This window comes from Salmo salar, chromosome 10 (genome assembly GCF_965601325.2).
Source record: "Salmo salar chromosome 10, fSalSal1, whole genome shotgun sequence".
Classification (NCBI taxonomy): domain Eukaryota; kingdom Metazoa; phylum Chordata; class Actinopteri; order Salmoniformes; family Salmonidae; genus Salmo; species Salmo salar.
Window position 1 is genome coordinate 27,030,873 of NC_138300.1, and position 14,162 is coordinate 27,045,034.

At 39.9% G+C, this 14,162-nt stretch overlaps 1 protein-coding gene and 1 long non-coding RNA gene across 2 annotated transcripts in view; both read right to left on the minus strand.

The window, feature by feature from the left end:
• Positions 1-14,162, minus strand: part of LOC106613881 (leucine-rich repeat-containing protein 7) — a 175,880-nt gene that overhangs the window by 141,885 nt on the left and 19,833 nt on the right. The gene's annotated exons all lie outside the window — the stretch shown is intronic.
• On the minus strand, positions 3,852-9,793 carry LOC145858578 (uncharacterized). Its single transcript, XR_014379012.1, has 3 exons — positions 9,426-9,793; positions 6,924-7,044; positions 3,852-6,657 (listed from the first exon to the last, which is right to left on the minus strand). It is a non-coding gene; the product is annotated as an uncharacterized LOC145858578 (long non-coding RNA).

Consider the following 14,162-nt stretch of genomic DNA (forward strand, 5'->3'; position numbering starts at 1 on the left):
GGAAAACGTACAAAATCAGCAGGGGATCAAATACTTTTTTCCCCTCACTGTATACACTGGAGTTGCTTACAAAGACAACGTTGAATGTTGCTGAGTGGCCTAGTTACAGTTTGGACTTAAATCAGCTTCAAAATCTATGGCAAGACTTGAAAATCGCTGTCTAACAATGATCAACAACCAACTTGACAGGGCGTGAACAATATAAAAATAATCATGTGCAATTATTGTACAATCCAGGGCCCAGATTCACAAAACCTTCTTAAGAAGAAATTTCTTCTTAACTGCCATTTTTCCCTAAACTATAGACTTACGAAGGAAGTTAAGCAAAGTTGCTATTCCTCAAAAAGGTTATTGGAAATGTTCTTGCGCTATTTCTTATGTTTCCTCTTAAGCAAAAAGTTAAGAATAAATTAGATTATTGAAATAACATTTTTTGGATTTGTTCTTAATTCCAAGATAGCTAAACCCTTGTCTTAAACTCAGGCTAGTGAGCTAATACACTCATGAAAGCAATTGAACATGTTTAATTCACTCACAAACGTAATCTGAACATTTCAGTATTAGATTATTTTAAACCCAATAACATGTTTTTGAACAGTAATCTCAGTAGGAAATATGCTAACATGATTTCCATTGCTAGCTAGATAGTTGGTTGCCTAGCAAAAAACATCTTAAGAAGATTCGTAATAAGATATTTGAGAAGTTGGTGAGAAAATCATTAAATCTTAAGATATTGCTGAGGAATTGCACTTCTGAACTTCCTTAGCCGTGGTATATTGGCCATATATCACAAACCCCTAAGGTGCCTTATTGCTATTATAAACTGGTTACCAATGTAATTAGAGCAATAAAAATAAATGTTTTGTCATGGTATACGGGCTGATATAACATGGCTGTCAGCCAGTCAGCATTCAGGGCTCGAACCACCCAGTTTATAAATTCAAATGAACCACCTGCAACTAGCCATGGAAGTGTAGAAGACATGAGTTGTCTTCCAATTCAGGAATTGAGGAAGTATCGGCAATTAAAGCTTCGTCTCTGTGCTATGCTTTACACTATCTAAGTAACAACAGCAATCACCCAGCTGGAATAATGGTAATAATGGTCTGACTAGCCGATGATTTAATTGCCTTCTCCAGGGCAGAGTTACAAGTGGTGACTGGCGAGTTGCCAGGAACTGGGGTGTGTTTGAAGAAATTTGCACACCGGAACGTTACCTATTTTTTTATGTATGTGCGCTACTCTGTCCTTGGAGAGTGGTGGTAAGCTATATTTTACAGTTATTAAATGCTTGTCAACTGTATAAAATTAAATCCTCAACATTTTGATATTAAATTATGGGTTCAAATTGATATAAGAAATGGAACATAGGATTTACATATTGCATTATATGCTGAAAGAATATACATGTTTAAAATGTCTATCTGTTTCTGTTTCCTGACTCACCTGTTGTATTAATTCTCCAGGTTCAAGGTAGAGCTATACAAGTGCTTGTAAAACAAAAGGGCAGTGTGGGTGAGGCCAAGCTACAGGCCACAGCTACAGTAATAGCTATTGTTATATTCACCTTCTGGCGAGGTTGCCTATCTGGGCATAGTGTTCTGTTGCCCTTATTCGTGACTACATTGCATTACACTGGACATTACATTGGACGTCCCCTTTAGCCTTGTGAGGTAAATGTCCCAACTATTTGATGCTGCCTGAATGCGCTGTCTAAAAGCAAATACGCTTCGCACGTGATACAGTTTTGAAATCATTTGGAACTTAACTTTCATATAAGCAGGAAATAATTGTTCAATTATACAAAGTTGCTGCAAACCTTTTGCCCTATTGCTCATACAATATAACTTACAAGAGAACTAAAAACATTCCTGTTTCCACAACTCTCCTTCATTCCACTACATCAAAACCTTCTAGTCGCCAGTGCCATCCTAAACTGAGTCCCTAGGTCTCTTTCTGACAATGCCATTCAACAATATCCTTCCTGCAGCCCACTGAGATGCTCTCTTGCTTTAAGACCATCTCACAGACATCCTCCCATCCATAGTCCAGACAGGCATGGCACAAATAAAAGAGAGATAAATTAATAAATGGAGGGAGGGGAAAGTGGAGCAGAAATCCCTTAGGTCTCCCATTTCTGGGACGCACCATCAACATCACTCACATGGAGGTGATGCAAACCCACAGATCCCTGCTCCACGCTTATTATCACAGAGATTAAGAGGGAGAGTGGGGGGGGCACAATCCATACATCCCATACATATAGCCTGTGTTTGTCACAGCCGGTCTCCGGGTGGAGGGAACAAAAGGGAAGTCACAGCGTGTTGTGACTAAGTGCACCTGCAGGCACATCCGGCAGAGCGTACGGCCACTCATAGATTTATTCCCTCACCTGCCTGTAGCGTCTCTGTGTCTTTAGTCGGCTTTCTGAGGTAAAATGCACTGGGAGTGAACCTACAAAACACTGCCCTCACGATATGTTTACAGTACTTTATATGTATAATATATATAATAATATAACATAATATATATTCAATGCATTTTCAGTACCTACAGTTGAAGTCGGAAGTTTACAAACACCTTAGCCAAATACATTTAATCTCAGTTTTTCACAATTCCTGACATTTAATCCTACTAAAAATTCTCTGTCTTAGGTCAGTTAGGATAACCACTTTCTTTTAAGAATGTGAAATGTCAGAATAATAGTAGAGAGAATGATTCATTTCAGCTTTTATTTCTTTCATCACATTCCCTGTGGGTCAGAAGTTCACATACACTCAATTAGTATTTGGTAGCATTGCCTTTAAATTGCTTAACTTGGGTCAAACGTTTCAGGTAGCCTTCCACAAGCTTCCCACAATAAGTTGGGTGCATTTCGGCCCATTCCTCCTGACAGAGCTGGTGTAACTGAGTCAGGTTTGTAGGCCTCCTTGCGCACACACATTTTTTCAGTTCTGCCCACAAATTTTGTATAGGATTGAGGATTGAGGGGCTTTGTGATGGCCACTCCAATACCTTGACTTTTAAGCCATTTTGCCACAACTTCGGAAGTATGCTTGGGGTCATTGTTCATTTGGAAGACCCATTTGCGACCAAGTCCTATATTGACATAACCCATTGGCTGTTTTATGGTGGTTTTGGAGCAGTGGCTTATTCCTTGCTGAGTGGGCTTTCAGGTTATGTCAATATAGGACTTGTTTTACTGTGGATATAGACACTTTTGTACCTGTTTCCTCCAGCATCTTCACAAGGTCCTTTGCTGTTGTTCTGGAATTGATTTGAATTGAACTTTTCGCACCAAAGTACTTTCATCTCTAGGAGACAGAACATGTCTCCTTCCTGAGCGGTATGATGGCTGCGTGGTACCATGGTGTTTATACTTGCGTACTATTGTTTGTACAGATGAACGTGGTACCTTCAGGTGTTTGGAAATTGCTCCCCAGGATGAACCAGACTTGTGGAGGTCTACAATGTTTTTTTCTGAGGTCTTGGCTGATTTCTTTTGATTTTCCCATGATGTCAAGCAAAGATGCACTGAGTTTGAAGGTAGGCCATGAAATACATCCACAGGTACACCGCTAATTGACTCTAATGATGTCAATTAGCCTATCAGAAGTTTCTAAAGCCATGACATCATTTTCTGGAATTTTCCAAGCTGTTTAAAGGCACAGTCAACTTAGTGTATGTAAACTTCTGACCCACTGGAATTGTGATACAGTGAATTATAAGTGAAATAATCTATCTGTAAACAATTGTTGGAAAAATGACTTGTGTCATGCACAAAGTAGATGTCCTAACCGACTTGCCGAAACTATAGTTTGTTAACAAGAAATTTGTGGAGTGGTTGAAAAATGAGTTTTAATGACTCCAACCCAAGTGTATGTAAACTTCCAACTTCAACTGTATACAGTATTACTACATGCTAAATTGGAGAAAACATGCCAGAGTCTCTTTTTGTCACTGAGAAACTTTCCTACTAACTGTAACTTATCACATCTGTGTTCATCTGACCCAAAGAGCAGTAACTTTTTGCACAAGGTCATATCTAATGGAGTGAATTAATTGACTGTTATTAAGTTTATTATGTTTGTCCATCAATAGGGGTCAAAGAAGAGAGGTCTTCTACCTCACAGACGCCCACATGGTGTCTGATGTGTCCCATTCACATCCCACCAAATTGCAGCCAAAGTAACATTTGGATAAGTAATCTTGGTTTACATTTTACAATTTCAAATCACAAGATGGATTCAATTGGAAATGTATAATCTCTTTTCTCATTGCAGAGTCATAACATGAAACTGAAGTACTGACAGTACTTAAGCACGCCTTAATTTTGAGAATATCCCGTTAAAATTAAACACTGTGGAATGAGGGGAAGCTATATTAAATGGATGTCTAGTTTTGTAGAAGCCCAGGGGGTGTCCTGTCATCCCAGAATGCCTCACACTGGCCTACTTTGGTATTTCTGTTCCTGCATTTTGTCACTGCAACAGAGTGAGCAATGAAGCCCTCTCAATAAACCAGTGAGTATAGCCTATCCATAAGTCCAAGAATTTGAAGAATGCATGGAAAGAATGTAGTCAGTCCTATACTGAGAGATAAAGAAAAAGAAAAATGCATCAAGGTCCAATATCACATCTCCTCACAATGAAAGAGGAGCTACAGGAAGCTCGTAAACAAAGTCAATTCCAGTTTTCTGTGGAGTAATAAGGCACTGTCCTCAAATTTTTGTTTTGTTCGCCCCCCACCCCCCCAAAAAAGGCAATTTGTCATGTAATATGGATTTAGGAGCAGCATCCCATCAAAGCAGAGAGCCTCAATTGCTTTTATTGCTATTACTGAGACCATTAAACTCACCTTACAGCATGTGGATGGCTTTATAATACTGAGTCAATGTGCTGAACATGAGTTTGCTTTAGAGCCTGGTCTGAGAGGAGAGCATACAGACGAGACACATTGTCTCATCTACACAGTGTCTTAAAGCAGAGCGGGGCCTCAGGATATTTCTTGTTTTGTCAAACGAGAGGCTCTTAATGCCTGTGCAGTGACTGACTCACTGACCCTACCCTTGTAAAAGTTTACCTTCCTACAGTAACAGGGTCATAGTACTGTAGTCTTCCATTATCATGCTAGGGAGAGGAGATGCCGTTAAAATATGACCAGTCTCTGACTCTCCCAAACAGGGTCCAACTCAACCATCCTCTGTTGGGTCTTGTTGAGGTAGCCCTGATACATAACTTACTGTAAAACCATTGCATTATCCATTATTTTTATTTTCCTCTCAATTACCTCCAAAACACACAGCAGGCTACTACTCTCTAACTCAGATCCATTGATCTTTAGTGCCTTACTTCCTTTCCCATTGAAATAAACAGCCTTTTCAGGATGTCTTGTTTGTAGTGATCAAAGCATAAACTCTAATTTACTTTGGATGGTGTGATTCAGGGTTAGCGTCTAATTAATAAGGTCAGTGCCCATTGATATAAAGTAACTATGCTTGTGTTCATTAACCTAGGCTACAACTCACCCTGGGTTTGGAGGGGCTAAAGAGAGAATGGACTGGTATGAGCGCATCGCAGTGAGAGGGCACATGAAGGCTGAGGGGGAAATGCCTGGATCTCTCTCTCTGCTGTGGTGGTGGTGGTGAGATGGTGTGATGTTGAAATGAACAGACAGAATGTTTTATTTGTGACTTCACACAGAGAGGACTGAGCAGTACTGCACTGCCTGAGTGGGCTGACAACCAGTCATGCAACACAGAGTTGCCATGGAAACTAGAAAAGGCAAGGAGAAAAGTGCAAGACCATGGATGAGAGGAAAAGTTCTGTCATTTTCCCCTAGAATGTCGACAGTACAATGTAAACTGTATCTAGTCTCTGTATAGCATAGGGTCAGTAATAAAGCTTATTTAGTCCTTCCTTGAACTATACTGCTCAGTATACTGTACTACACAGGCAAGGTCCCTAACAGTTGGTTAACACTTTTTTATCTGCTTTTTCAATCCACCAAGACAAACTAAAATCTAGAAATTGATTTAGCCTGAAACGCTTGGTAAGATGAGAGCTTGGTCCAGAGTTGCAACATGTTCAGGCCAGTGATGTGATTCCCCTGGAGGTGGCTTTTTGAAAAAGAAGTCACACAAGTAACATTTTCAATTCGTCTTACACGGTAGGTGGTAACCTCTCTCAGCTTGGTAGTTATTAAATGGCCTTAACCCAACACACCAAATATAGATTTTTAAGAGCAAAATTTGCACATTCTCACACAAACCATTCAAAAGCTGCACCAGGGCTCCACCTGCTGAACAGAGAGGAGCAGCGGAGAGGGACCTCAGACTGGGACTCTCTCAGTAGCATTATGCGGATATATCTCCTGTATTTTATCTACCAGCCCCGCTAGTCACATTAGTAGGAGGAATAGGGAGGATTAGAAGAATAGGGTTTTCATTGGTTAATGTATCAGCACTATTTCTTCAGGAGGAGACACCAAGGACATCTCTATAGTCCATAAAGTCCTTCCACCAGTACTTCCTTCTCCATGACTCATTAATCCATACGGCACATTAGATTTATCTGTTTGATCAGAGCAGGTTGGCCTCTACTTCAATTAAAAACTCTGCTGATTTATGGCAAACTGCTCCAAAGGATTAGCCAGGGCCTGTGAAGAAAAAGTACAGTGAGGCAGAGTAAGAGAACATTTTTTTTTTTAAATGTATGTAACTTGGCTGACTAAACTTCTAAATGTCAACTGAAACTGTCTAAAAGTTCCTATTACAGGATTTCAAAGTACAGTAAATGTATGATGTTGTTAGATCCGAGGCACTGTGCTAGATGATGCAGAAAGCCATAATGTTTTCATTTAATTGGATATTTCCAGTAAATAGATCACATTTGTGAAACATTCCATGTAGGTTTAACACGCACAGTATTGCCCTATTTTCCCTACAAGCCTTCCGATGCAGTCGGAGATCTGGATGTTCTTTTCTTTTGGCCAGTATCAAAGATGGGAGCTGTCTTCATATTCTGCAGGGACTCTGTATTCGCCCTTCGGTTTAAATAAAAGAGGATCAAGAGGAATAAAAGATTAAAGTAATTGCTCATTCCAATTCATCTGTTTTTTTTAACAAAGTGAACATCTCATAAAAAAACGGTGTATTTGTTGCTGCATGATTTTGAATAATGAATCTAAATAATTCATATTGATCACTGAGGGAGTAAACAATAGCTCTCCAGTGATTTGATACTACAGTTGAAATCGGAAGTTTACATACACTTAGGTTGGAGTCATTAAAACTTGTTTTTCAACCACTCCACAAATTTCTTGTTAATAACAAACTATAGTTTTGGCAAGTCGGTTAGGACATCTACTTTGTCATTTTTCCAACAATTGTTTACAGATAGATTATTTCACTTATAATTCACTGTATCACAATTCCAGTGGGTCAGAAGTTTACATACACTAAGTTGACTGTGCCTTTAAACAGCTTGGAAAATTCCAGAAAATGATGTCATGGCTTTAGAAACTTCTGATAGGCTAATTGACATAATTTGAGTCAATTGGAGGTGTACCTGTGGATGTATTTCCTGGCCTACCTTCAAAGTCAGTGCCTCTTTGCTTGACATCATGGGAAAATCAAAAGAAATCAGCCAAGACCCCAGAAGTAAAATGAAGACCTCCACAAGTCTGGTTCATCCTGGGGAGGAATTCCCAAACACCTGAAGGTACAACGTTCATCTGTACAAACAATAGTACGCAAGTATAAACACCATGGAACCACGCAGCCGTCATACCGCTCAAGAAGGAGACGCGTTCTGTCTCCTAGAGATGAAAGTACTTTGGTGCGAAAAGTGCAATTCAATCCCAGAACAACAGCAAAGGACCTTGTGAAAATGCTGGAGGAAACAGGTACAAAATTATCTATATCCACAGTAAAACAAGTCCTATATTGACATAACCTGAAAGGCCACTCAGCAAGGAAGAAGCCACTGCTCCAAAACCACCATAAAAAGCCAGACTACAGTTTGCAACTGCACATGGGGACAAAGATTGTACTTTTTGGAGAAATGTCCTCTGGTCTGATGAAACAACAATAGAACTGTTTGGCCATAATGACCATTGTTATGTTTGGAGGAAAAAGGGGAGGCTTGCAAGCCGAAGAACACCATCCCAACCGTGAAGAACGGAGGTGGCAGCATCATGTTGTGAGGGTGCTTTGCTGCAGGAGGGACTGGTGCACTTCACAAAATAGATGGCATCATGAGGCAGGACAATTATGTGGATATATTGAAGCAACATCTCAAGACATCAGTCAGGAAGTTAAAGCTTGGTCGCAAATGGGTCTTCCAAATGAACAATGACCCCAAGCGTACTTCCAAAGTTGTGGCAAAATGGCATAAGAACAACAAAATCAAGGTATTGAAGTGGCCATCACAAAGCCCTGACCTCAATCCTATAGACAATTTGTGGGCAGAACTGAAAAAGCGTTTGCGAGCGAGGAGGCCTACAAATCTGACTCAGTTACACCAGCTATGTCAGGAAGAATGGGCCAAAATTCACCCCACTTATTGTGCGAAGCTTGTGGAAGGCTACCTGAAACGTTTGACCCAAGTTAAGCAATTTACCGGCAATGCTACCAAATACTAATTGAGTGTATGTAAACTTCTGACCCACTGGGAATGTGATGAAAGAAATAAAAGCTGAAATAAATAATTTTCTCTACTATTATTCTGACATTTCACATTCCTAAAATAAAGTGGTGATCCTAACTGACCTAAGACAAATAATTTTTACTATGATTAAATGTCAGGAATTGTGAAAAACTGAGATTAAATGTATTTGGCTAAGGTGTTTGTAAACTTCAACTGTACATACAGAACAGACTGTTTTCAATATAAAAACAAATCTGTCTGCCAGAATACTGTGAAATGTTGATGAATATGGGGAAAAGAGCACTTTTAATATACCAGCTATAATGCATGAGTAGACCTGCTAAAACTTATGGTTAAAGTGTTAACATACTTATGTTTTGTATTAAAAAGTATAAAACCTGAGTCAACAAAATTAGATGTGTTATTTTATGTAGTCCGTTAGTACGATTGCTTGTGTGCAAATGACATGCTCTGCCACCAATCAAGAAAAGCTGCAACTAGTTAGCTACTATAATATAACAATGTTCTACAGAAGAGATCTTCTATTAACCTTAATCATAGCATGCCAGAGTGATGGTTTCCTACTACAAAGACATCAAAACAATTTCTCACAAACACAATTGTTGAGATTTCTAGCTCACTCAGGAAAAAAAATATATATATCACTTCCCCGTGGACAATCATCACGAGCACACAGCCCGTTGGTATGTAACTGCGAACTACTCAGTCTAGCATTGATGTTTAAGTCACTTATATGTTTGTGCACTGAACGTTTACCTCACTGTGTTGGTGTTAGTTGGCCGGGAGTAACTTGTAGCTCGCTGGGTGCGGTAGCTCAGCGACCCAGATGCTATATAGCATTAGGCTATTATTATCAGCTATTTGCATTGTGCTGATTGTTCGGAGCACTCTGCTGGTTTCTGGTGGCGATGGTGATAGCGGTGATTTGGTTCGGTGATCCATGGTGGAGTGCCGCATTATGTTGCGTTTGTGTGTAAATCCTTTGGACGAGGCATGTGGTGGAATGGGTTCTGTGTCCTGTGACAGCGTCCATAGCAACCTGTGACGGCAGAGTCACTGTGCGCATGCTCCTCTGGCGCTGGGCATTCTGGGTGATGTAGTCGGTGCTGTTTTAAGCCAGATTCGCCACATCTTTGATGGTGTTGCAGGCTTATTTGATTTATTATTTACATTATTATTATTATATTACTTGAATAATATACTAAATAATATATCTGAATAATATATTGTCATTACTTGTTTGTTGTATTTCAGGTTTATGACCTGTGGTCATTTGATTTAAAATAAAATTAAGGACAAAACACGAGTCATGACATTGTGTGCTTCCTGGTGAGCCTTTTCGGAGGGCTAAATAACGAAAATCCGAACAACAATAGTCTCACTACTGTGAGAAAATTGCAATATTTTAACTGTTTTAAACAATTATCAAAGTGTTTGTGAAACCTAAAAGACTTCAGTGAAGTTGAACTTGCACCATGAGTTTAAAGAGTAGGTGTCACGGTTGTCGTAAGGATTTGACCAAAATGCAGCGGGAATATGTATACTCATCTTCTTTTTATTTTGAAGAAGGAGAAACAAATAAATATGTATACAAAAAAAGAACAAAACGAAACAGTACTGTCAGGTGCACAAACAATAAACAAGGAACAACTACCCACAAAATCCCATAGAAAACACACCCCTCTTAAATAGGACCTTCAATTAGAAGCAACGAGGAGCAGCTGCTTCCAATTGAAGGTCAACCCATTAACTAAACATAGAAATAGAAAGACTAGAACGAACATAGAAATATACAAACATAGAACATAAACCACAAACCCCGAAACACATAAAACAAACACCCCTCTTACATAAGAACATAGCCCAACAAACCCCGAAACACTCTAAACAAACACCCCCTGCCACGTCCTGACCAAACTACAATAACAAATAACCCCTTTACTGGTCAGGACGTGACAGTAGGCCTATGAGTAGCTGGTATGTTTATTGCCTTGGGCTGTGACTCTCTCATTACAGCATGTACATTACAACTGCCGCCCTCCTAATCAACTTGTTAAAACAGAACAGACTCCACTGCCTCCCTTCACACCTCAGGCATATAGGTGCCATTGGCTACAGCAGTCATTCCCACCCCTCAGGTATGACTTCCATTTACAGAAAGCAAATACAGATTAGAAAGTCATGCTTGCATTGCTCCCTGACACAAAAGTCATTATAACAGCGATGGGGACGGTGGTGAGAGGCACTTATTGAGTTCTAGGAGACACTCTCCTCTCTCCTCCCCAGTATACCCTGTTAGGAATGTATTGTAATGTTTTAAAAATTGTACAACTCCTTAATTTTGCTGGACCCCAGGAATAGTATCTGCTGCCTTGGCAGGAACTAATGGGGATCCATAAGAAATACAAAATACAAATACCCTTATTGTCAATGCTAGATCATTTGGAGACAGAAATATATGTCCTATGGCATTACATGACCTGTTACACACTTTATACTATGGTCTTATTACACATCAAACACACATGTCTTTCGAGGATCAATATACTGCAACACCAAGTAAAATAAAATCATCTTTCAAAGTCACACATATACTGCATTCAGATATGAGGCCACACAGACAGGACTAAAGGGACAGCAAAAACATACAGGTGATGTTTCATTTAACGTTTCCTAGAAACAGCCCCATAGAGAACACTCAGTTTAATTTCAAATGCATAACTTAGTCTGTGAAATGTATAAAGGCAGATAAACCTCTCTGTTGAGTACAAATCTGCTGGACAGGTTTATAATAACTCATGATCTTTTATAATTTAATCCTTTTAGCCAAATAAACTGGTCACACATTTCATGATTCACGCATTTATATTACAGGACTGTCATTTGAATGTCCAAGTATTATCCCTTTGGCGAGATCTAATATCTCTATAACTAATATGTTCATTATGAGAGTATCAATTACATTAATGCTCTTTCTTTCCTGGGTATTCCTGGGAGGAGAATTTGTCATTACACTGCCAGTGTCTGTACAGTACGAAATTCAAGGATTTGGCTCCTCGGCAAGCAAGGTTTTGAGAATTGATGTGTCTCGGTAGCAAAATGCAAATTAGCCTTCTCCTGCTGGTTGTATGATTACACAACATCATCATAAAATGTGAAATGATTGAAATCCAGCTTGTATCATCTTGTAATCTAGCTGTTACACATACTGCAGCATATCTTCCACTCTCAATTTTCAAATCTCTGACAGAATAAAACTGTCTTCACAAAGCAAACTAAAGGTTATTCCAGGACTAAGGTGCAAGAAAATCAAGTGTTTTAAAAAAGAATTCTGCTGTGACTCTTGTTACCTGGAATAGAATCCTCAATTGAGAATGAAGTTAATACAGTAAAATTATACCCTTTACCAGCCACCTGTCATGATTAACCCTGCCTCGTGAAGAGCCAACACTGCTTCCTACAGCCGGCTGCCCTGACTCACAACTGAAGCACCAGCCATTTTGTCGTGGGAACATTCATACGAGCAAAATGAATACATTGGCTCTACTGGCCAAACCTCACAGTCAGATTGTTTAATGGGAGGAAAAATAAACAAGCAAATTCCTTTTGTATCATTCACACAAATAGGCATCGTATTGCTAGTGCACCGACAGCGGAGCAAACAGTCCCCAGGAGACAATGACATGTCTTTACAGTGAGCTGCTCACTGATAATTAGACTCAGTTTGGGATGCCCTTCTGGTGCAGTTGGCTAAAGTGTCCATATATGAGCTAAGCTATGATTCAACCCCAGTGCTGAGTCTTCCCCCACCAGCACTATGGCCTCCCAACACCTTACGACCATGACACTGGCAAGGGTTTAAAGGTCATGGGTTATGATGGGATGTGTTAGCACAGCAGCACTAATGGCATCAGGTACCCCTAAAGCATGCTATGAACACACACACACACACACACACACACACACACACACACACACACACACACACACACACACACACACACACACACACACACACCTTTCTGCATTATCTGTTGCTGGTTTGCTTGAGAACAGTTCAGCCTGTGACTGATGCTTGATGAGTTCTTGGAGAGGGTATTTAAAATAGATAACACAACAATTTCGAAAAACACAGAGACAGAATGTAATCACTCGTCATCAAGTAAAATGAACATTTAGAAGTCAGATTCAAGGCTGTACAATCTCATTACATTGTCATGTACACTTGAAGTCGGAAGTTTACATACACTTAGGTTGGAGTCATTAAAACTAATTTTTCAACCACTCCACAAATTTCTTGTTAACAAGCTATAGTTTGGCAAGTCGGTTAGGACATCTACTTTGTGCATGACACAAGTCATTTTTCCAACAATTGTTTACAGACAGATTATTTCACTTATAATTCACTGTATCACAATTCCAGTGTGTCAGAAGTTTACATACACTAAGTTGACTGTGCCTTTAAACAGCTTGGAAAATTCCAGAAAAGTGTCATGGCTTTAGAAGCTTCTGATAGGTTAATTGACAACATTTGAGTCAATTGGAGGTGTATCTGTGGATGTATTTCATGGCCTACCTTCAAACTCAAAAAAATTGTAGACCTCCACAAGTCTGGTTCATCCTTGGGAGCAATTTGCTGAAGGTACCAATTTCCTACCTGAAGGTACCACGTTCATCTGTGCAAACAATAGTATGCAAGTATAAACACCATGGGACCATATCGCTCAGGAAGGAGACGCGTTCTGTCTCCTAGAGATGAAAGTACTTTGGTGCGAAAAGTGCAATTCAATCCCAGAACAACAACAAAGGACCTTGTGAAGATGCTGGAGGAAACAGGAACAAAAGTATCTATATCCACAGTAAAACGAGTCCTATATCGACATAAACCGAAAGGCCGCTCAGCAAGGAAGAAGCCACTGCTCCAAAACCACCATAAATAAAGCCAGACTACGGTTTGCAACTGCACATGGGGACAAAGATCGTATTTTTTGGAGACATGTCCTCTGGTCTGATGAAACAAAAATAGAACTGTTTGGCCATAATGACCATCGTTATGTTAGCAGGAAAAAGGGGGAGGATTGCAAGCCGAAGAACACCATCCCAACCTTGAAGCACGAGGGTGGCATCATCATGTTGTGGGGGTGCTTTGCTGCAGGAGGGGCTGGTGCACTTCACAAAATAGATGGCATCATGAGGCAGGAAAATTATGTGGATATAATGAAGCAACATCTCAAGACATCAGTCAGGAAGTTAAAGCTTGGACGCAAATGGGTCTTCCAAATGAACAATGACCCCAAGCATACTTCCAAAGTTGTAGCAAAATGGCTTAAGGACAACAAAGTCAAGGTATTGAAGTGGCCATCACAAAGCGCTGACCTCTATCCTATAGAAAATGTGTGGGCAGAACTGAAAAAGCGTGTGCGAGCAAGGAGACCTACAAACCTGACTCAGTTACACCAGCTCTGTCAGGAGGAATGGGCCAAAATTCCCCCA